This window comes from Callionymus lyra, chromosome 14, assembly GCF_982586985.1.
Source record: "Callionymus lyra chromosome 14, fCalLyr1.hap1.1, whole genome shotgun sequence".
Lineage (NCBI taxonomy): Eukaryota > Metazoa > Chordata > Actinopteri > Syngnathiformes > Callionymidae > Callionymus > Callionymus lyra.
This window is the reverse complement of record NC_141831.1, coordinates 23,267,335-23,289,406: the sequence shown is the minus strand read 5'-3', so window position 1 is coordinate 23,289,406 and position 22,072 is coordinate 23,267,335. Positions and strand designations below refer to the sequence as shown.

Genomic DNA, 22,072 nt, shown 5'->3' with positions numbered 1-22,072 from the left:
CCCCTTCCTGTGCCAGAGAGCGCGGGCGCAGGCTTGTCAGGAGTTAATGAGATGAACTTTAGCCGTCCTGATGTCGCGCTGTCGTGTGTGTCTTCGGGATGAAAGACGTTCATTGAGAAAAAAGAAAACTCATTGACAGAAAGGGGGGGGAAAAAATGTGTGTGGGTGTCGACTGTAGGCTATCCATAGATTACTGCTCGTACAGCACATGTCCTCATCGTGTTCCTTTTGTCCCTTTGAACTGTACGCCGACATCAAACCACTATTGGAGACTATTAAAAGTGTCGTCAGGTTCCTGAAAAAAGTTGAGGTCATGTTTGATGTCGTAGTTCTTGTTTAAAGAATATTCACAGCGACTTACATTTCCTCACGGTTTAGTCATGGTTTGTATATGGTTAGCTTGAGCGGAAAAATGTCTTAAAATATATATTAAAAATGTGCCCATTTATCTAGGACTTTTGAATATCTTTACACTGTTGTTTCAGTATGTTATCTAAAATTAAGAGCTGAACTTGTAATTTTGTTGGATTCTACATCTTTAAAAAAAAAAGAGAGAAAATATACATATTTATATGTAACAAGTAATGAGATTAAGATATTGAAATAAAAAGAAAAACATATGTTATGTATATAAATATATATATATATATTAAAAAAAAATATATATAAATATATATATTTATTTTATTTTTCCCCCCCTCATATATCTATAAATATATTTTTCTTTTTTTCTCAAGTTCAGGGCTTGATTTTAGATAATATACTGAAACAAATGTGAAAAATGCCATAAAAATATATATATATATATATATATATATATATATATATATATATATATATATATATATATAATATTTTAGATAACATACTGAAACAAATGTGAAAAATGCCATAAAAAAAACAAATATATATATATATATATATATATATATACACACACAAAATTGTAATTAGAAATAATTGAGTGAATATATTTATTTAGATAAATTTTAAAAATAAAAAATTAACCAATTAAAAAAGGAACAACTTAGAATGACGATTATGAATAGTAGATTTGTCTGAGTGAGAACAACAGGCTTCCGAAAAGCTTAAAAAAAAGATCAAGCGCACGTTTTATTTGCCACAGGGCGTGACTCCATGTGGGGTGAAATGTTGCTGAGTAAAGCATCTCTGCCGAGCAGACAAAACCTCCATGACTTTAATGATGCCTCGACAAGATCTTCCCAAATGTAATTGCTTTCCAGGCCAGCCCACTGGGCTGCAGATGAGGGCGGTGGTGGAGGGGTGTGGTGGGGCAGGCGCTGGTGGCGACACACACGACAAGCTCATGAGGATGGTGATTTTCCACAAGTCTTTGTGGCTTCAACCTCATCAGAGATAAAAGCTTCCATCCTCTCCTTCTCTACTTCCCCGACACACTCACTTCTTCTGCTCCGCTGTCGTCCCTTTAATGTCAGTGAGGTCAGAACTCTCTGAACCTACAATGTCTTTGTTTTAGGGAGTTCAGCAGTGTTCAGCCTGCGCTCCGACTTCAGCCGAGTCAGGTGTTCCCTCTCCAGAACCAGTCCCCTGAGCTTCAGCTGCTCACCAATCACACTCTCTCCCCTGCCCGGTACCCCAGCTGAGCAACTCCCACTCCCACACACAGACGCACAGCGACAGACTGAAATTAAAAATACAGTCAACTTTCCTGATTGGACGCGAGCGCAGGAGAAATTCAAAACTTGAACCAATGAAATGTTCGGTCCACCGGCTTCACCCACCACCCCCCAGCTCCCCCCACCACCTTATTAGGCGACCTCCCCATGTCTCTCAGATTTCCCATCCGTTGGGTTGCACCCTGAAAAGAATGCTGTCAACACTGTACTGGTTCTGTTGACCATATTAGGTCATGAAGTATCAGGCCCCTCCTTCAGGTTTTTCTTCCTATTACAGGATGCTTTAGGATCGGAGGCCTCGATTTTGAAAGAAAACAAGAGATCTGTAATATTCTGTTATGTGAGGAAATCTAGTTTGTTTCTTTTGTGACAATTCCATGTTAAAAACGAAATTATTTTTCACACCTGTGATACATATAACTAATACATAGATCATAAAACAATAAAATACCCTGTAAAATGAAATATTAATTCATGTACACGCTTTTAATTACTGATAAAATACTTTGTATCTTAAAATTCATCCTAATACAGTTGAATATATCTGCTTTGTTTAAAATAGACAACTAAAATATATTTCAAAGATAGAAAATGTGTTTGCTAAAACAATAAAATCCCCTATAAAACGAAATATTAAAATATTAATGCTCCTGTAATAACTGATCAAATAATTTATATCTAAAAATTCATCCTAATAAGGTTGAATACATCTGCTTTGTTTAAAAAAGACATCTAAAATATATTTCAAAGCTAAAAAATGTGTTTGCTAAAACAATAAAATCCCCTGTAAAACGAAATATTAAATTATTAATGCTCCTGTAATAACTGATCAAATAATTTATATCTAAAAATTCATCCTAAAAAGGTTGAATGCATCTGCTTTGTTTAAAAAAGACATCTAAAATATAATTTAAAGATGAAAAAAATGTGTTTGCTTAAACAATAAAATCCCCTGTAAAACGAAATATTAAATTATTAATGCTCCTGTAATTACTGATACAATACTTTCTATCTAAAAATTCATCCTAATACAGTTGAACACATCTGCTTTGTTTAAAAAATACAACTAACATGTATTTCATAGATAAAAAATGTGTTTGCTATAACAATTAAAATCCCCTGTAAAACTAAATATTAAATCAGTAATACTCCTGTATTTACTGATAAAATACTTTCTATCTAAAGATTAATCCTAATAAAGTTGAATACATCTTTTATATTTAAAGAAAGGCAAATAGAAATGCATTTTAAAGACCAAAATGTATTGGAAGTAGTTTGTGTTACTGTTTGTAATTGTGCAACTTAAAACAAAAGATTTCTGCAAACCATTAAACTCCATATGACTAAAATGTCATCATATATATGCAGAAATCAATAATATTAATTATTTTATGTATAAATCGTAATAAAACACTTTCTTTTCTATTTTATGTTTTTATGATCATTCATCCTGCAAGAAATCAAAAAACATATATATAAAACAGCCTCATAAAAGTGATGAACCTATAATTTACTTCAGTTCATATGATTTAAATATGTATATGTAGAGTATTAATTTAAATTCTATCCATTTTATATAAATTATAAATATATATATATAAATATAACTTTTATACAGATATTTAAATATAATATATATCCAAACTTTATTCTTTAAAAAGTTGTTTGATCAAATATTTCACAGTTAAGTTTAAAAATCTAAGCTGTCAAATGTTACAATTGTATCTACCTTAATATATAATATTTATAGAAATCATTAAATTACAAATATTCAAAAGAAATTAACATAAAAATGAGAATTCCGCACTAACCTTGATTTTTAAAGCTTCATCTTGAAGCGCATTGACCAGGAGTTTTTTTTCTGTTTTCCCAGAACTAATTTAAAGAAGGTCCGAGCAGAAAAGGGCTCCTCTTCCCAGAAAAGGTATATTGGGGGGAAAGTGTGTCATTGCCTTGAAAGGAGTCTTTTGTTAAGTTGTCAAAAGGAATAGGCATGAGCAGGCCAGAAATGTTGAAGTTTGTGAGTCAGTGAGACGGCTTTGTGCTTTCCGTTAGAAAACTTAGTGATTAATATCTGACACGAAAGGTTTGAAAAAAACCCAGCAGATCTTTCTACATATAGAAGAAATGTAGTTGATTCTTTAATGATGAAATGCTATTGAAAATATCTAAAAGAAAAACATCCATAAATAATCAATAAACATAAACACATCATTGCAAAATAAATAATTGACTTCTACTCCTCAGAAAATCATCCTCAGTTTGGACAATTCTTTTAGTCACTCCTCTAATTATTACAATTTCTGTCTCTTATTAATTATTTAAACAGTTTAAATAGTACATTTAACAAAGCAATAATTGTGTTTAAAATCACCTTGTTTTTAAAAAATCCATATAGTTGTTAAAAATGTAACTTTTGTTTGAAACTTCATCTCTCTTATGAATCAAAGAACTGGACATATTAACTTTACAAAGCTCTTAAACTCCAGACAAATTACATATATAAAAATAAATATTTCCTTAAATGTTTCAAAAGTTTCTTGAGATTGACTTCTTAACTGTTCAGATCAGTTACATGATCTTTCTTTATTTTTTTAAGCAGTTAAAGAGAACGACAGGTCCCCACTCTTCCCTCATGCTGCTTTTCCTCCTTTCATATTTAGAAAAAAAGGCTTTTTAAATGTATTTTTCGTTATCTCTACTCATAGAAAATACATTTACCTATCAATTTAAATCAATGTGTTAAAAAAGGCAACACTTTAAAGGTAGAAAAACTTCAGTTGAATGAAAAGGAGAGCTCCTCAAAGTCTGTGTTTGAAAGTAAGGATTATTGTCGCTAATTCTGAGTCTCAAAAATCTTTTAAACCAATTATCTAAAATATGAAAGACATTTCAAATAAAAAGTGTTGACCAATTGTTGTTTTACGGTGGTTTCCGTTGAATTTTCATTAGTTTATTCATTTCAAAACAATCACCAAACTTTAAAATATATTTTTGTTCTAAGAAAATTACATTTCTTGAATCCTTTTTAATTATATTGAACAAATAAAATGGTAAATTTCAAGTATTTTTACAAGTTCAATAAAAATTTAACGTTAAACAAATGTGCTGGGTCAGATTTAAGCACATTGTCATTTGTAGTTATTAATTCAAAGGAAAAAAACAATAACCATCATAATAATAGTAAGTTTAATTCGATTTACTTATATTTATATTTAAAAAATCTAATATTTGCCTTTCAGCATAAACTTGTGTGTGAAAATCTCATCAGACCTTTTATTTGTTGTTTTTTCTCTCAGGAATGTGGAATCCAGGCGAAGTGAGCCGTGCAGAAACGGATCCAGGATTGTTCTTTGGGATTTATGGACTTACTTGGAAAGTGAGTCAAAATTTACTTTCCTAAAGCGTAATAAAGGTGAAAATTGCCTAAATACAAGTACTGTGGTACTATTTAAATGATTTAATTAAATAAATTGAAATATTTCACTTATTCATATAACACTCGAAACATTTTGAAGTGTAACTAAATTTAAAATATCAATATACATTATTTCACTAAATAAAAATCTGATTTTTCGATAAAAATTGTTCTTAAACTCTTAAAGAATATTATACAATACAAATCTGAATTTTGCTTGATTAGATTAGAGTTATATATAACTCTAATCTAATCAACCAAAAGGATTATATATATATATAAATAAATCGCATAACCTTAAGGTTCTAGAAGTTTTATCACACTGTGCACAAAAGTATTCATGAAAACATATATTTAATTAATAAATGTTCCCCTATTGCTTCATCTGCGTTGTTCATTATATTTCATGAATCTGATTCAAATAATAAATGTATAAATAAATGATCTGCGACTGTAATGTGAGTGTAAGTTATTGTGCAGGTTAATAAGAAAATCCTTGTCATTGTACAGATCAAAATCCCTTTTTTGGACCCGAAGTCTAATGACTTGGACCTTTTACTTCTGTTTTTTTCTTGGAAGAATTGAACTGTAAACTGCACACAGAGGTGAGTTGCTGTCAAAGATACTTTTAAATGATGACTGTTTAATATGGCGATGCAGAAAAATGCTGCTGCTCTTCTTATCTGGCTGAGAGTTTTTTAAATGCTTGAGATGAGTTGTTGCTGTGCTGAGTAGGGAGGCCATTTTGTCTAGCTGAAGTGAGGGGAGTCGACCATTTTGTGCGTGCAGCTGCAGTGCACTTGCCTGGTCTGATACTGAAACTCAGAGAAGTCAATCGAGAGCGATATATATACGAGCTAACTGGAGGTTCTGCTCGAAAGCTGTGGCTTTACAATCCTAATCCTGGAAAATCCTCAATTTACGTCTTGGAATTTGCAGTATGTGTGTTACCGTCAGAGGCTCGCCTCTTGTGTTTTCCGAGCGAACGCTGGAATTTGCCCGTTGTGACACACGCGGGGTTAAAGGCGAGCCGTGCTCCCCTCCGGGCCCCCTTCCTTATCGTTGGCAAAAAAGCATTGTCACGGGCCGAAGCTGGGAGAAAAACAGGAGGGTCTCCGGCAGATAAACAGAAAGTGTGGGAGGTGATGGAGGGAGAAAAAGGAAGGCAAGGAGGGGTTACATGCACGTTAGGCCAGGTCACTCATACAGGACCAGATTAGATGCAGAGGTCCCTGGGGCCCCTACCAACAGAGGTGTGTGCCTCCCTGTGCTGTGGAAGGAGAGACTTCACCCTGCTCTCCAGCCTGTCAGTGGCCCCCCGAAGTTCCCTGCGGAGTTTTTTTTCTGGATGTTCTTCAATGATCCACTAGTTTATTGACAGCATATTAAGATGTGAGCAGGTGATGTTCTCCCTCGTGGCAAACCAGAGAACAAAAGGGGATTTTGAAGCTGGGTTTGTGTGTGTATTTGTGTGTGTGTGGGCGTAATAGTCTGAGCGGTGTCAATGCTTCAAAGAGTGTTTTTCATCTGGGTTTGTACCTGAGCTTCAGGTGTGTTCTTACCAGTCTCAGAGGAAATGCTGTTTTTTTTTTATTCAGCTTTCACCTTTTATTCTCATTAGCGTGAATGAAAAGATGATGTCACTAATGTGCACGGCTCTGGGGGCCCCTGAGCTTGACCCCGGACATGCGAGGTGTGGTGAAGTATAACAAGAGCGCTGCTATGGGAGACGGTTTATTATTGTGCGATCATTGTTTCATAATGAGTGACACAACTGCCCGTTACTGGGACGATAGTTGGGTCTGAAATGCAGCCAGAAGATCCTTAACAAGTTAAACTCAGACATGTATCATAAAATATAAATATTTAAAATTAAAAACTTAGAAGATAGCATTACTTATATTATTCAAATATATTTCTTTCTTCTTCATCTTTCTCTTTTGTTAAAGGTGGTTATTTATCTCTGATATTCTCAACTCACCGTATAATTATGATGATCAGAATCTTACATTGTATTACTAGTTTAGGTCCAAACAAATACATATTTTTTAGTCATATGAAGAAGTGTGAAAGTACTGCGTCTTGTGTTTTGGCTTCTTCCAGGCAGGACCACCTGACACGCCCTTGTTCATGTTGCTGCTCCTTCCACGCGAGTTGACAAATCTGAGGTGTAAACCAGAAACCTAAACACAAATACTTAGAATCGTCTGTTTCCTTTATCTTAGTCCATCCAGCAGCGATTTCTAAAGACAATTGTGTCCTATTTGGTGCAACAAAACTCTATATAACTTTTCTATTGAAAATAAAGCCATCATATTGTCTGATATATCACATTTGTAATGATTTTTTTGGTTGTTTACTATTGTAGCCTGTTTTGTTTTAGAGAAAGTCTGAACTTGCATCACTATTGAAGTTTGTCTGACATAATAAAAAATATCTACAATGGAATATCTCGAATTAACAAATTATTTTTCTGCCAGAGCAACATATTATTTAATTAATAATTTCTGATAGATCAATAATATGTATTTGTCTGGTTATCATTGAGTTTTTACTTTAATATAATTTGATCTAACAATTACAAAGCTTTGTGTAGCAAATCTTTTTATTTCCTAATAAATCTATTTATTCACGTTAACGTTAGTAAAACTGACCACTCGTGTTTTTCTTACAAATAAAATGTTTTATTTTGGAAACAAAACAAACGATCAGTCAAAAAAAACCTTTGATAGACACATTTATCTTTAGTTGTATTTGTTCTATAATTGCCATAAATCTTGACTTCATGAATTCTAAATAACATGTTGCCATGATAAAGGCGACCGTGATAATTTTAGGGAGCCAGCTGGCGTCAGTCAGCTGCAACAGATACTGTTACTGGCTTTCTTCCTCCGGTTGTGTAAGATTTTTCGTTGCTTTAAATAATAGTCACGTTGAAAAGGAAATCAATATTATTATAATTTGATTTGATCATTTTGAACAAGTCGACAGTGCTTTAAATGAAAGAAAATGATATTAGAGATTACAGCTGTTTTTTTTTTATTGTGAATAAAATATTTTTTATTTTTAACCAAATAAATGCGTTTATTCAGGTATTGATCAGTTGTTGATGTTTATTGTTGGCTTCCGAGAAATCCTTTTCTTCCCGTATCTTTGGAAAACTGCATAGTTTCCTTTTCCTTCCATCAATCTTTCCATGGTGTTTTGCAGACTTTCATATGTGACTGATAAACCGAAGGTCTTCTGTGTTTTAATAAGAAATAATTTAGAATCATTTTTGAAAGAATATAAAGAGAAATATATAAATATTTTTACTTTAACATATCAGTTCATATCAAACATAAAGATGTAAAGCAGGAGATCCAAGTGTAACTGATGAGTTCTGTAACAAGTTTCTATATTGAAAGAGGAATTGAAACCTTTTTTTGAAATAATAATTTTAATGACTTATTTGTCTCACACTGGATCAATAAAATTAAACACAAACTGTCTATTGTGTGTTGTTGGACTATGATTTCTAGTTTGAAAAAACAGTATATATGATATATTTTATTATTTCTTATTCCACCTCTGCAATAATGAGAAATTCTGTTTATAGAATTTAACCTTATGTCTAAAGACGAATGCTTGAATCAATAGTAACATGAAACGTGCAAGAAGGTTTTTGATTAAATTCCTGAATGCAGCATTTTTAATGTGTCCGATCATTTTCTGGCTCCATAAAAGTGTTTCTGTTTGATTGTGTTTTTGTTTTTTTTAGACTGCTCACGTACTGAACCCACATGAACTAGTCTAGTTTCTCAAAAAGTCCATGCTGGTTAAGAGGTACTTTTTGGGGATTTCCAAATTAGGATCCTAAAACTAAATGGTCCTCAAACACGGAGAGCAGATCTTTAATCTTGATCTGTGCTGCTTCTGACATTCTTAATGAAACATGTTTAATTTTGCTGGGTTGGTGTCAGAACTTCGCTCCAAATTCCATTCTGGCTTATTTTGTCTTTTTCTGTGGAGCCGTGACACCGGCTCCAAAGCAACAGGTGAGCGTAGCAGGGAAAAGTACATGGCATTAAATAAAGTATTTTCTTTCTGGATGAGCACTTATTTTAAGAAAACTCTGCTTCTTTGTTGATTCTTTTTCTCTCCACAACAATTCACTTGATTTCAGGACCTAAGGAGCCGTTCCATCAGTCATCGAAGCTTGTATGACATTACATGACATTTCTTCATGTCCCCTCATGCACATCCATGTTTTTAAATGTTAATTACTGTTATAACTTGCATTTGGAATGACCGCCTTCACCGTTAAATGAAAGTAACAATTTAGATCATTGTGACTTTTTGGGGGGTTCAATCAAAACAAAAGTAGGGCATTCAAATGTCTTGTGTATCATTTTAGACACTTGTCCCTGTAATTTAGTCGTATATATTTAGTGTTTTTGGAAACTTTGGGTCTTGGACTTGAATTTAAAACAAGTCTTGTGGGTTTGAACAATCCATTTCTCTCAAGTTTGTAATAACAGACGAGCGTGCTGTCGGGTCGAGACCTTGAATTGTTGTTTCTTCCAGTCGTTCTCGGCCACATTAAAAACACTACAACGGTAACCTGGACCAATTCTGGTTAGAATCCCGTAATGCATAAAAGCTGACTGCCTCTGACCAGTTGAGTAAGCAAGAATTTCAAATAACCCCCTAAAGCAATTATCCATGTCCTTTGACTTCTCCTGTAGGACTTATTTCTTCTTCTGTGATGTGTCATGAAATTCCCTTTATTTCTTGCGTTTGATGTCAAAGATTTCTCGGTTGACGCTTTCTGATCAAAGTTGTTTTTTTGTGGCGCAGGACCGAGAGTTTGTGTGAGATACTGAAGGTTCTAAGATTCATATGTAATATATATACACATGGTTTTGTTTTGCAGTCCAGACTATGACTTCAAGATCACACCTTTGACTCACTATTCTGTCTGTTTTTTATGTGATTCAGGAGACGTTTGTGAACATCCAGGACGCCCCGGCACAGATGGCTTCTTTCAAGGGTGAGTTTCATTTGTGTATCAATCAATTTCAGTTGTTTTGATTGAGATGAAATGATATAAGAAGATTGTTTTTTGGGGGGGAAAAAACAATTCTAATGTTAATGTTTCCTGCTTTTAAAACAAAATCCTGAAGAAGGTTTTGACTTGAACAGTACGGTAGACTCGCAGGGTGGCACTTTCTGTTCCCAGACTTCAAAATAAAACATTCTTAGCAAGTGGTTGTGCAAGACATACCTTACACAACAACAGAAATCTGAGAAGATTACACACAAGTGCAACATGGGGCTCAAAACTATTTCTGTTTCTCCTCAACTTTGAATTAAAAAAAGTTTATTTGTATAATATTCATTTATTTTTTAAAGGAGACGCATTCATAAGAAAAATAAGATACAGTTTAGATATAAATTATTTGGTTAGAAATAAAAAATAAAATAAAAAAATTGGTTGCATTTATAATTGGCTCATAATAACTTAGTATGTGGCTGAACATGTATTTTTGTTTAACAACAATATACAATAATTTTATATGATAAGTTATTGTTACTATATGCAAACATATCCATTTAGTTATTAGCTTTATATTAGTTTTAATCTTCATTTAATATTTTTTAACTACTATATCATTTATTATATATTTATTTAGATATAGACATACGTGCAATTAAGGACTTTATCTCTTCATCTTCAGTTTTTTGAATAATGAGTTTGTTTTATGACAATTATGACTGAGATATTTAAAGTGAAATTATTTTATTTTTTTTTTTTTAATTTCCGAAGCATTTAGATGGTTTGAACTTTAAAAGAATGTCACAATTTAATAGCATACGATTACATGTTGATTTCAGTATTATTTATATCTGTGGTAATAATAAAAATTACACCACAATAAAAAGACAAATATTCCAATTAATACCAAATTCTAGTATCTATTTTTACAATTACCAACAAGGTTTAAATGGGTCTCTTGACAGTTTTTTTTCGGACCCTATCTTTGATGAAGTGTTCTCACGTCTGGATGACTGCTGAGACCATGAGTCTGGTACGCGGCTCTGTTTTGGCTCCTCAACAGTGTAAATGGTGACGAATGGCTTGTGTTTTTCCACTGGAGGACTATGGGCATAGACATGTCCTGGCTCTTCCACAGGAGCAATGGGCTTGTTTCAGTCACAGAGAGACTCTCTGGTTCATCTCTGATGAGACCCTGTCGATATCCAGAGCCCTTCAATAATTCCAAAAGTGAGAAAACTTGAAATGAATAAAGTTTGACGGAGATGTTGATCTTCTATTTTAGATGTTGCACAGACCTCTTTAGTTCATGGTAATGACATCTGACGTGGTCCATTTATTTCTGTAGATCTTAAAGTTGTGCGTTATTTTAAGCTTACATGCTGTTGCGTGACGTGGTTTCCTTTTCTGTGTGCGCTTCTTTTTTTTTCCATTCATTTTGAACACGCTTAAGTGTGGCTCTGTTGCCATGATGTGCGACAACAACCCCGGCGGCTGGAAACTGCCCTTCACACACCTGCAGGTGGGAGTGCCATTGATCGCTCAAACGATCAGAGGAAAAAGTAACATGCTCTCACGCGCCGCGGTGATGCAGGATGTGATGTTGCGTCAGCGAGCCAAATTGTCTTTTGGTGAATTTGGTTTTGAATCTGGGTGTGTTTGTTTGCTCTGGGTGAGACTTACTGCTCATGGTTCAGGGCCTTTATAATCGTTTACAAGCCTCAATTCTAAGACCCCAAAGTTGTAGAATAGGAAAAATCATGGCAGCAAATGTTTCATTGTTATCAAGACTTGACATGTTATCGTAGCGAATATTACTTTGAGGAAAAGTTTGACTTTTCATTTTAGTTCCGAACTCTCGTTCATATTGTGCTTGTACAAGCAAATGGTGTTTGTCTTTGTCACATTGGGATTGTATCAATAAACGATTCCCGGTTGTTAATTTTTTCCGTTTTAGTGACGCAGTAGAGAAGCGATGTGTATTTAGCGCGGTAACGAAGTATTTATTCTGCTGACTATATTTATCAGGATCTTGTTATGTTCTTCAGATAGTCCAATATCTCAATATAAACTGGTCCATTATACACATTACCCACTTCAGAGAATCCTTACTACAGCTGCCATTTTATATAGAAGTTAGTTAATGCTTGACAAAGAAGCAGTCATCCCTTTTTTTTTTTTTTAGTTAGACACATATTTGCATGTTACAATGAAAGAGTCTTAACAAAGGTGTTCATTGATTGTTTCACTTTGACTCACTTTCTGCTTCAGGGAAGTTTCACTTTTCACTAATCTGTAACCGTCGACTTCCCTCCTCAATGAAACCTCGAACTTCAGCTCTCGTGTTCTCACTCAATGCAACATCACCTTATGAATGGGTGACTGACAGTGAGATTTAACCCTTCAGGTGCTGAATGACTCAAGCATGTGTCAAAATGAAGACCACGGCAGACACACCACATTTACATTTTAGCATGCAATTCTACTTTTCTTTGTTCATTTTATATATTATCAGAATCAAAAATTGGTAGCGTTGTAAATATACAAATGATTTAGAATCAACGGTCTGTTAAGTGAAAAACAATCTTGACGTTATATGTAATAAATAATTGTTTTGAGACAGAAATTGACATCTTCAACTTCTGAACTGATGCAACAAACATCCTTTACTTCACTATTTTGTGAAATCATTTATTGTCAAATCATGTGCTTGTTTACCGGGAAAACTGCTTTTACATCCAGATTTTCATTTATTTATTAGCAATCATTACAGCTGCACGTGACAGTCAGTGCCTTTGATTGCCAGTGATTTGAAATATGTTTAAATAGGTTGTAAGTAATAAAAATAATTAAATTGTGTTCTTAATAAGATAAACATTTTAGAGATTAAAAATAAGTTCTGATAGAAGTTCATGTACATTAACTTTGGGACAACACATATATTGGCAGCTTCAGTTAAAGTGTTTTAGATAATAAAACATTTTTTTTAAGGTTTTCCATTGATTAGATTGCTTGATATGGTTTAAAAAATAGCTGTTCTGTTTTTCTTTATGACTGTTTTTGCAACATTCTTTTTATTTTTAATTTGTTCATTCCTTTCTTGCCCCAACAATATTTTTTTAGATTAAACCTACGACGGCCTCCTTGGTTTCCTTTGATCACAGGAGGTTATAAGAAGATTGGGCTATGACTTTTTTACCTCCTGTGACTAATGTACAGATGTCTCCTCCGGGACCTTCCAAGCGTGCCCAGACATCATTTCAGTCTGGACCAGTTAATGCAAACTCGCCCGCTTAGCTTTGATCTACAACAGGAACAATCACATGACCAGTGATTCAGAAAAGTGTTTAGTCTGCTCTTTTTATCGTAAATCCTAAAGAATGTTGTGGGAAATAGGTGACTCAAAGTAGCTATTTTATAAAAGACCAAATGTCGGGAAGAATAATTGAAGATTTTAATAAGTCAGACGATCAGAGAAGAGTTAACTGCAATAATGAACAGCTTTAGTAGGAGATGTTTTTGGTTGATATTAGGAAACTAACTTTCTTCCTGGAGAGTAGATAAGCAATAATTAGTGTCATTAATAAGTTGTTTTGTAATCTGGGATTTGTAGTTTAAGTTAATGGTCCTGCTCAACAAGGTGTTAATGAGTGCTTCAGTTTGAGTAACAGAGACATTACACGGCTAATTGACATTCCTGCGACCCACGATCTTTTGCTCCAACCTTCTGATATTCACGTTTCCTACTGCTCTGTAAAGCTTCACTTTCACTCCATAGTTGATCACATTTTTAATAGCTGACACTGGACATTTAGAATGTTCCCCAGGTGTGACGTCCGATGACAGTGATGTCCTGATGATGCTTCTTTTGTTGGTGTGAAAGAGAAATACTCTAAAGAAGCTGTCGTCTTGACAGAGTCTACCGTTTAACTTATCTTGTATATTGTGTCTGACAATCCCTGAGAACTCATCCGTCACCGGGGTGGGGTGGGACCACCGACACAGAGAAGTATTGAGATTCAGAGAGACTTGAAAAGGTTAGCCAGTCAAAACCAGTATGATGGGCCTTGGGGGGACCTGAGCGCGTCTCCATGAGAATGCGCCCATTTCCATGTGAGCCCATCTTTTCGGCAGGAGATCATTACCAGCACAATGGACCTGCAGATGGCTGTTTCTGACGCACAAGACCGTCAGCATCAGGGGATCCCAGCAGGCCGTCCTGCTCAGAGGGAGGTCCAGCCAGTGGCCCTTACCCCAAGCAAAGATAACACAACGACTAGTGTTTCAACTAGTAGAACTGATTTTTTTAAATAGAACGAAAAAATCAAACTATCAATTAAATGTATCTGTCTGGTGCTTGTTTTGTAGCCTCTGTTGTGACTTACCAGAAAGCTTTGTTGCTTCTATTCAAGTCATTGTGTATAATAGATGATGTTAAGCTGCATATCTTATATGCAATTTATATAAAATAAACAATAAAAATAAAACCTGTAAGAGTTGCGAAATTTATCACAGCCCCGCTTCGAAAGTTGTGAAAGTTGCGAAAGTTGCGAAATAAAATGCAATTCCTTTAATTAAGTAGTTGTATTTTCCTCTTCATCAGTAACACTTTTTAAATACTTATATACATATTATTATTATATATATAAAATTATTGTCTAATAAATTTTAATAGCAGAAAAAAAAGAAAATAGTTATATATGTCTTCCCAGTTGTCTCTACCTCAGATTTCTTTCAAGTGGATTGATGTTCATCTGTTTGTCTAATTGAACACTTTACTGATATAATTATATTCAAATACATTTCTTCAGCTATTACACAAAAAACAAATTTTTAAAAACACCTTCTTGTTTGAAAAATCAAGGATTGAAAAAAATGGACAAGTTGTGTATTTGCTTTCCAGATTTTATTTTTTTTAAACAAAATCCAAATATATCGCATACATTTTTTACTGTTTAGATTTCATTCTCCATTGATTTCAGACATTTCATTAAAAACAAATTTGATACATTTTTACCAGAAAAAAACAGACACTATTTAACAGATGTACATTTCTGCAGACTTTATTTAAAACCTTACATCACCAAAAAAAGCTCTTCTACTGCTTATTATTTACATGTACATTTTTTTAATTATTTTTTTCTGTTGGAAATTCCTGAACGTCAATGCATGTCTTTAACCATTTACACTCGGCCACGTCACTTCATCTTTAAATGTCAAAGTTTCCATGTTAGCTAAACATGCAGCAGAGCACTATTTTTTATCCTTTCAGTGAGCGGCTGTCCAGGTCACCTGAGAAGGGACTTGACTCAAAGATGGTATTGATCAGTCCATTCACGAGCAGACCTTCTCAAACACTGCTGGACGCCTGATGGGATCAGAAGCAAACAGACCAAAATTGGTTTTGACATTGAAAGCGACCCTGTTTTTATTTACTGTCGTTACTGTAGTTTAAACTCAAAGCCTGCGGGGCGACCCTTTTCTCAACACTCTAGTGTCCTTTCCAGAATGACCCGGTTCCTGACATCTCATTTTATTGTAATTAAAAAAACATTGTGATAATTTCTATCACAAGTTCTAAAAAAACATATTTTAGCAGCAGTAAATGTCAAATATATGAGGTTACTCCATATTAATTATTGATTCTAAAATTGATCAGCTTAAAATCACATTTTCACATTCGTTTTCATTGAATATACTTTCGGGGTCCCCAAACTCATTTCCCTGTGAGTGCCACATAACTTTTCCCTTCTCTGATGGGGTGCCGTCAGTTTGTTAAAGAAAAAGTGTGACTATTGAAAGGGTGCCTAAGCGTAAAGATTGATTGTTTTCCAGAAAGCTAGACATACCCAAATTACAGAAAAGTCCGAAAAATAAACAACACTATTAATTAAATCAACAATAACCAAATAACCCTCTCTGGATTCTCCACAAAAAAAGTCAGGAAATATAGTTTTAGGCTCCAGCAATTAGATATATTTTACAACAGAACTTCTTAGAGAAAATGTATGTAGGTGTAAACAACAAAAAACATACAGTCTTTTTATTGAGATACGCTTACAATAAATCCCCTAAAGTGAGTGGTCCTATATTTTTTCACGCACTGTATATGAAGGAAAAAAACTCAAAATGTGTCTCTGTTATTCTTTTCTGAACAAATACTTTAAATAAGATACTTGGATTGTTTTATCTTCCTCCAGAAAGCTTCTTGAGTTCTAAAATGAAGTTACCTAAAGTCCACTTCTTGGTCAGCCCTTTGTGGTGATGTTTTTGCATTTAATTCTTTAACATTAAATCTCTACCTGTAACTTGTTTATTGCTATGTTTATTTCTCTGGTGACTGCCTCAAGTTGAATATTGTCACATGCAAGTCAGCCATTAGTATAAAATGAAAAGAGGTATTTTTCCAACCAAGAAAAAAAAGTAAGAACATTCTGTTTCTTGTTTTTTGAGACATAAAAAAAAGAATCTGTAGCTTCATCACTAAGCTTAAATCATTGCTCACCTTTTAGTCCATCTGCAGCTAAGATTTGAACTGACGTCTATAAAATATGATGATATCCTTTTGAAAGTTAGAGGTGATAAAGCAGCAGCTGACGATGCTCATTGAAATATGATTATTTCAGCTCAAAGTAGGCAACATGAGCGTCTCGCTCGTCTCAGGACAGAGCAGTAGCTCCTTCAGTTTAGATGATCACACAGTTTCTTTTGTGGTCGTTCAAGCCTTCCCTGATCCAAGACTATTTGTTGAATCATCGACTGGCTCTTCGTCGCTCACTCATCAAGTGTTTTGTGTACTCTGGAGTTAGTAATATGCTTAGTCACCACGGCAACAATCATCTTGTGTCTTGAAGGCCACAGAGATCCACTGATCTACTTTGAAATCCACTCCTGACTTTGTGTTGCTCATCAACGTTCTCCTCTGTACTCTTTTGTTGATCATGTGTCGTCTTATTTCACCAGTTGCCGTGGATGTGTGGAAGAGTCACGCCAGACAGACCCTGACTCAGAGGCCGGTCAAATTCCCCACCCTGTCTCCGTCTTAGTCATCCTGGAAGACCACGAGCTACGAAGGTTGGAGTCAGAAGTTTGACATGTTAGATCAAACAAAAAAATTAAAGTAAAAAGATCTTTTTCAAATTTACCTGAAGCACTGTTTTATTAAAAAAAAATTTACTAGTTAAAGGATTCATTAAGAAGTCATAAATAAAACATCTTTACCAAAGAGTAGTGAGTAAGTAGAGCAACAATATATACAACTTGCTTTAAAACTTAAATTATTATTAAATTACCATTTTATTCAACTAAGTTGTACAAATACGAAGACGAATATGAATACAAAAATCGTTTTTTTTAAGCTTATAATATGTATAAATACAAATATATATATATATATATACAGTATATATATAGTTTTAAGTAAAACTTGAATACGTTTTTGAGAACCTATGAAACATTATTCTTATACATAATGAGGATTCAGAAAATATTTCACCTTTCTTTTTAAATACTATACATATTCAAGTACTTATCTTTCTTACTGTTGAACCTTTTTACCCTCAAATATTTGAGGTCTTAGTGGCACACGACGACGCTGTGACATTTGTCGTGCACTGTTACCTTTGTGGGCGTCTGAGCTTCATGTCACGTTGTAAATAAACCACATGGACCATATATACAGTATATATATATATACGCCTCTGCTGTTCTCTGCGTATAGAAATACTCCCACACTTACGTGTCCCCGCACCCTGCTGTGTTAAATTAGTGACATACATTTACGTTTATGGCACACTCTGCTTTTATATGCTCTCATTTCACTCATCTGTCAAGAACTCGTGTTTTGCTACACTTTGGAAGTCGTTTCTCTGGCTTCTTAAATCAAACTTTTAAGATTTAAGCGTCAGTTGTCGCATTTAATTCTTTGTTTATTTTCATCAAATAAAACTGCAATTTCTCATTTAAATAGCAGTGTGATATGGTAAAGTATTACTTTTGTTTTGGCCATAAAATAAGAAAATGAGAGTTAATCTTCTCTTGCATCAGTTCAAATGCGTCTTGTCATATAATAACAAAGTTTATTTGTCTGACTCATCAAAGTAGCTCCCGTTCCAAAGCAAGATGATAACACTTCTTAATTAGGTTAAAGTGATATCGAGGTCATTCTGCGTTGAGATGGTGAAACAATAGCAGCATAGATCACACACAGTGACCGTTTCTCCTCGTGTGACATCACATTAGCGCAGTCACACTCCCTCTATTTCCAGTCGTTGCTGCTCCACAAATATACCGTGGTCTAGAAGTGCTGTCTCACCTCATCAGGGTCCAGGAAGTCTAACCTTGTGACCCGGGCCGCCGCGCACACCTTTACGACCAGAAACAAAGACTCAATGTGGAAGAGTTAGGGGGTTTATGTGACCGTCTGGGAAGTTATAGGAGTAATGGGCTGCCGTGATTGTTGCCCCCTGACTTCCTGGCAGTCGTGCCGACACCCCCCGAGGATCGCAAGGGTCCGAGTGTGTCACTCGTGTGTGTCGTCTGGCACAGATGGCAGTGAAGCGGGGATGTGATAAACACCCTGGACCGGGGGATCTCCATCCAGGAGTGGGCTTAATATTTAAGTGGTGAAGTCATAGGGAAAAAGCCCGCTTGAATCGTAGGAAGAACACACACACTCACACACACACACACAACCATCGAGTGGTTGCACGTGACTTTTTCCTTTTATACAGCGTGACACACTCATGATTCCATGATTTCATTATTCCTGATAAATCATCATTTATGGGGCTATCAGTACAGATAGGTGAGGCAGGAAGCAGAGGAAGGTCAGAGTGCCGTTTCACCAAACCGATGTTGTGTTAGGTGTGACCTGTGGACTCCAAGGAGAGTTGGGCAAGACTGAAAGTTACAGAAGTTGTTTTGATGGTGTTGTAACCGGACCTAAGGTGGTCCGTGTTGCCGTCCGGAGAGCAAGACCTTTGACACAGTGTGCCTTCGGTTGGGAATTCAGTTTGAGCGCGGTAAACAAAAGATGTCCAAACAGTGACTCGTGTGTTAACAACGGCAGGAAATGATGCTAGCTGAAAAATGAGAGCCGGAGATGGCTCTACAAAAGTGAACCTTTCACAGCAAATATCAGGCGACAGGAAGCCAACAGATGTGGGGGTTTCCCTCCATATTTCCATGTTCATCAAAGTGTGTTCGCTTCTGTCGATCTCGCCCGTCTGTTTGTTGATCAATCTTTCAGCAACTGTCGTGTTGAAGTAAAAGTTGGTTGAGGGGAACGACGTGGAGCGTTTGGATCGGACTTGAAAAGATCAAATATTTACCGTCGCAGGGACATCCCTCATGAACGAGAACGTGATGCTCTTCTCCTCGTTTCACTGTGACAGCAGTCCCATGACATTCAGACATTTAAAAAAATATATTTATTCAAAAAGAGAGGTATATGTTTGATATTGGATGTGTTGTTGAAATATTGTTTATGGACACCCACACGCACACTGTTGTTACAAATTAGAAGTCACGTTCAGATGACCTATATTAAAGGAAACAGTTACTCACAATGACTCTATGAACGTAATTTCCCTGTCAACTCATCCGTCATCTTATTTGGACAGGGATTAAAGAGTATTTACAACATGAGAAATAACACATCCAAAACAACCCAAACAAATAAAGACACATTTTTCTGATTCAGACACAATTATTCATTTATTTAAAGCAGCTTGTGTACAAATATAAACTCATATTTAGAGGAAATGATAAGACAACATTTTAAAATTCATTATAACATGACAAACCAATTTTATTAAAATGTTTGAATAATGTGACAAACACACACGTTGTAATATGGGACCATTATTAGAGTGTGAATATATTATTACAGTGTTAATATTCACGTTGATGTGATGATATACAAATATTTGTCAAAACCCAAATGACTGCAAAACATATAAACTTTAAAACTTTATTAATGGTAGAAATATATATGTTCAAATATATTTTAGCTTTGGTAGGAAACTAACATATACAAACACCCTGTCTCACACACACACACAGAATTAATGAATATTAATATTTTAAAAAACCTAAAATATATCATCTTCAACCCTCTCAGGTTGATGCATTTGTGACTCTCGGAGAAAAATGAAGCTGTAAATGCTTGTTTGTCTTATCTGGAAGCCGTTGACTGGTCAATAAAACGTCACCCACTCGCAGGTTAATAAAAGAAACCTTCAGTGTGAATAATTGGTCACATAAAACATACTGGAAATCATTTTTATCACCCAGGAAAGTTACGCTTCTTGTGCTTTTCCTGCTCAGCTTCTGGAAGTGATTTAATCTGCTTGGGAACAACAGTTAAGCTACGTTTGAGAGCACCCACATGAGCAGCGTTTTATAGATGCAAAACTTCATTTAACTGCTGTTTTCTGTCTGTTTGGAGGTTGACGTTAGACAATCAGACTTAATCTTCTTGGATAATCTGTTCATCGTTTTCGTTTTTATTCACTGAAACACTGTTCACATTATAGTCAATTATTGTAGAAACATAATATCTCCTTTATAAATAGATTCTGGATATAGAAAACGTTGCATATTAAAAAAAATAAGGTCCAATTAAAATGAATAAACATGGACGGTTAAAATAAAACATTTTTCTTATAAATTAACGTACTTACTTAAAATACCTAATGATAGTACAATATCCTTTCTTTTGTGTCTTTACAATGTTATTATAATAGATATATACAGTATAATTTACTTGTAATTTTATGTTTTAATTATAAGAATACATTTGAACGGAAATATTATATATAAAGCGCTTTGTGACCCTAGTCTAGAAAGGCGCTATATAAATAGACATTATTATTATTATTATTATTATTATATAATGTAAATTATTTGAAACAAAAAACGCAGTTTTATATTTTACACTTTTACCAAATAGCCTGAAAAGAATTAAAAACAATAATTAAAACAATTTCTCTTTTCAATTTATTTTATTTACAAATCAAACATCATAACAGGTTCATACTTTTGAATAAGGAATTAAATCATTTCCATGACTCTTTAGGTACTCACATGTTAATCTAGGAAGTAATTCAGATCTCCTTTTTAGTATGAAAATGAAGAAAATAATTGTAGAGTCCTCCAGGCACGTTCCACCGGTGAAGTTGAAAGCCAGTCCTGCTTTACTTTGACTTTTCATCTACGAGAATTCAGCGTCTTTGTTCGTGGACGTGCCTGCGAACATGACTCACGGTTGCTCATCGTGTAGGAGATGATTCGCTCGCCATTTTACTCAAACTCTCTCTTTGCTTTTCTTTGAAGATTTTCTTTATTTGCTGAACTTGTGTTTTTTTTTTTTTGTGTCTATCTCGGTGTTAGTCAACCATTATCCAGACGAGTGTGTGTAAAGATGGAGGGGGATGGGAAGAGGAGTGAGTCGGTTTCCCTCCAAAATTACCAGGATATTAACGACAAGGTCCTTTTAATTTCTAATTCCCCCGCTTTTTTCTCTTTCATCTCGCTTGTGTGTGTGTTTTTTTTCACCTGCTTCCTAGTTAATCATTATTCCAAACACTTCCTCTTTGTGAACTCATTGGGTTTTACGTGTCTGCGAGTGAAGTGACTTTCCTTTGGAAGCGAAACTTATCGGCTCTAAACTAAACCGTATGTGACGTGGTTACCCACGCAGAGCGGCCGCTCACGACTTCTGACGAAGCATGCGTGACCCGGACAAAAGGTGTGCGACCAGATGGACAGAATAATTGAGTGAATTAAATGAGTTTCTTTCGTGTTTATTTGTTTAGAGTTGAATCACTTGCTCTATCGGCGGGATGGGCCACTGATCCACTGTTCTAGGGCATTCTCTGCAGTCTCATTCTTTCTTTCAGGGGGGAGAAGGGACGGGGGTGTGGGGGTGTGTGGGGGGGGGGGGGGGGTTTAGAG

The 22,072-nt window shown here is 34.9% G+C and overlaps 1 long non-coding RNA gene across 2 annotated transcripts in view; it reads left to right on the top strand.

Moving 5' to 3' along the window:
* The window catches only part of LOC148066702 (uncharacterized), a 34,549-nt gene extending 17,191 nt beyond the window's left edge, over positions 1–17,358 (top strand). For both annotated transcript variants that reach the window (XR_015713314.1, XR_015713313.1), the window contains exons 4-8: positions 3,532–3,582; positions 4,958–5,037; positions 5,587–5,681; positions 10,057–10,108; positions 17,078–17,358. This is a non-coding gene — a long non-coding RNA (uncharacterized LOC148066702). The remainder of the gene's footprint in view (positions 1–3,531; positions 3,583–4,957; positions 5,038–5,586; positions 5,682–10,056; positions 10,109–17,077) is intronic.
* The last annotated feature ends 4,714 nt before the right edge of the window (positions 17,359–22,072 follow it).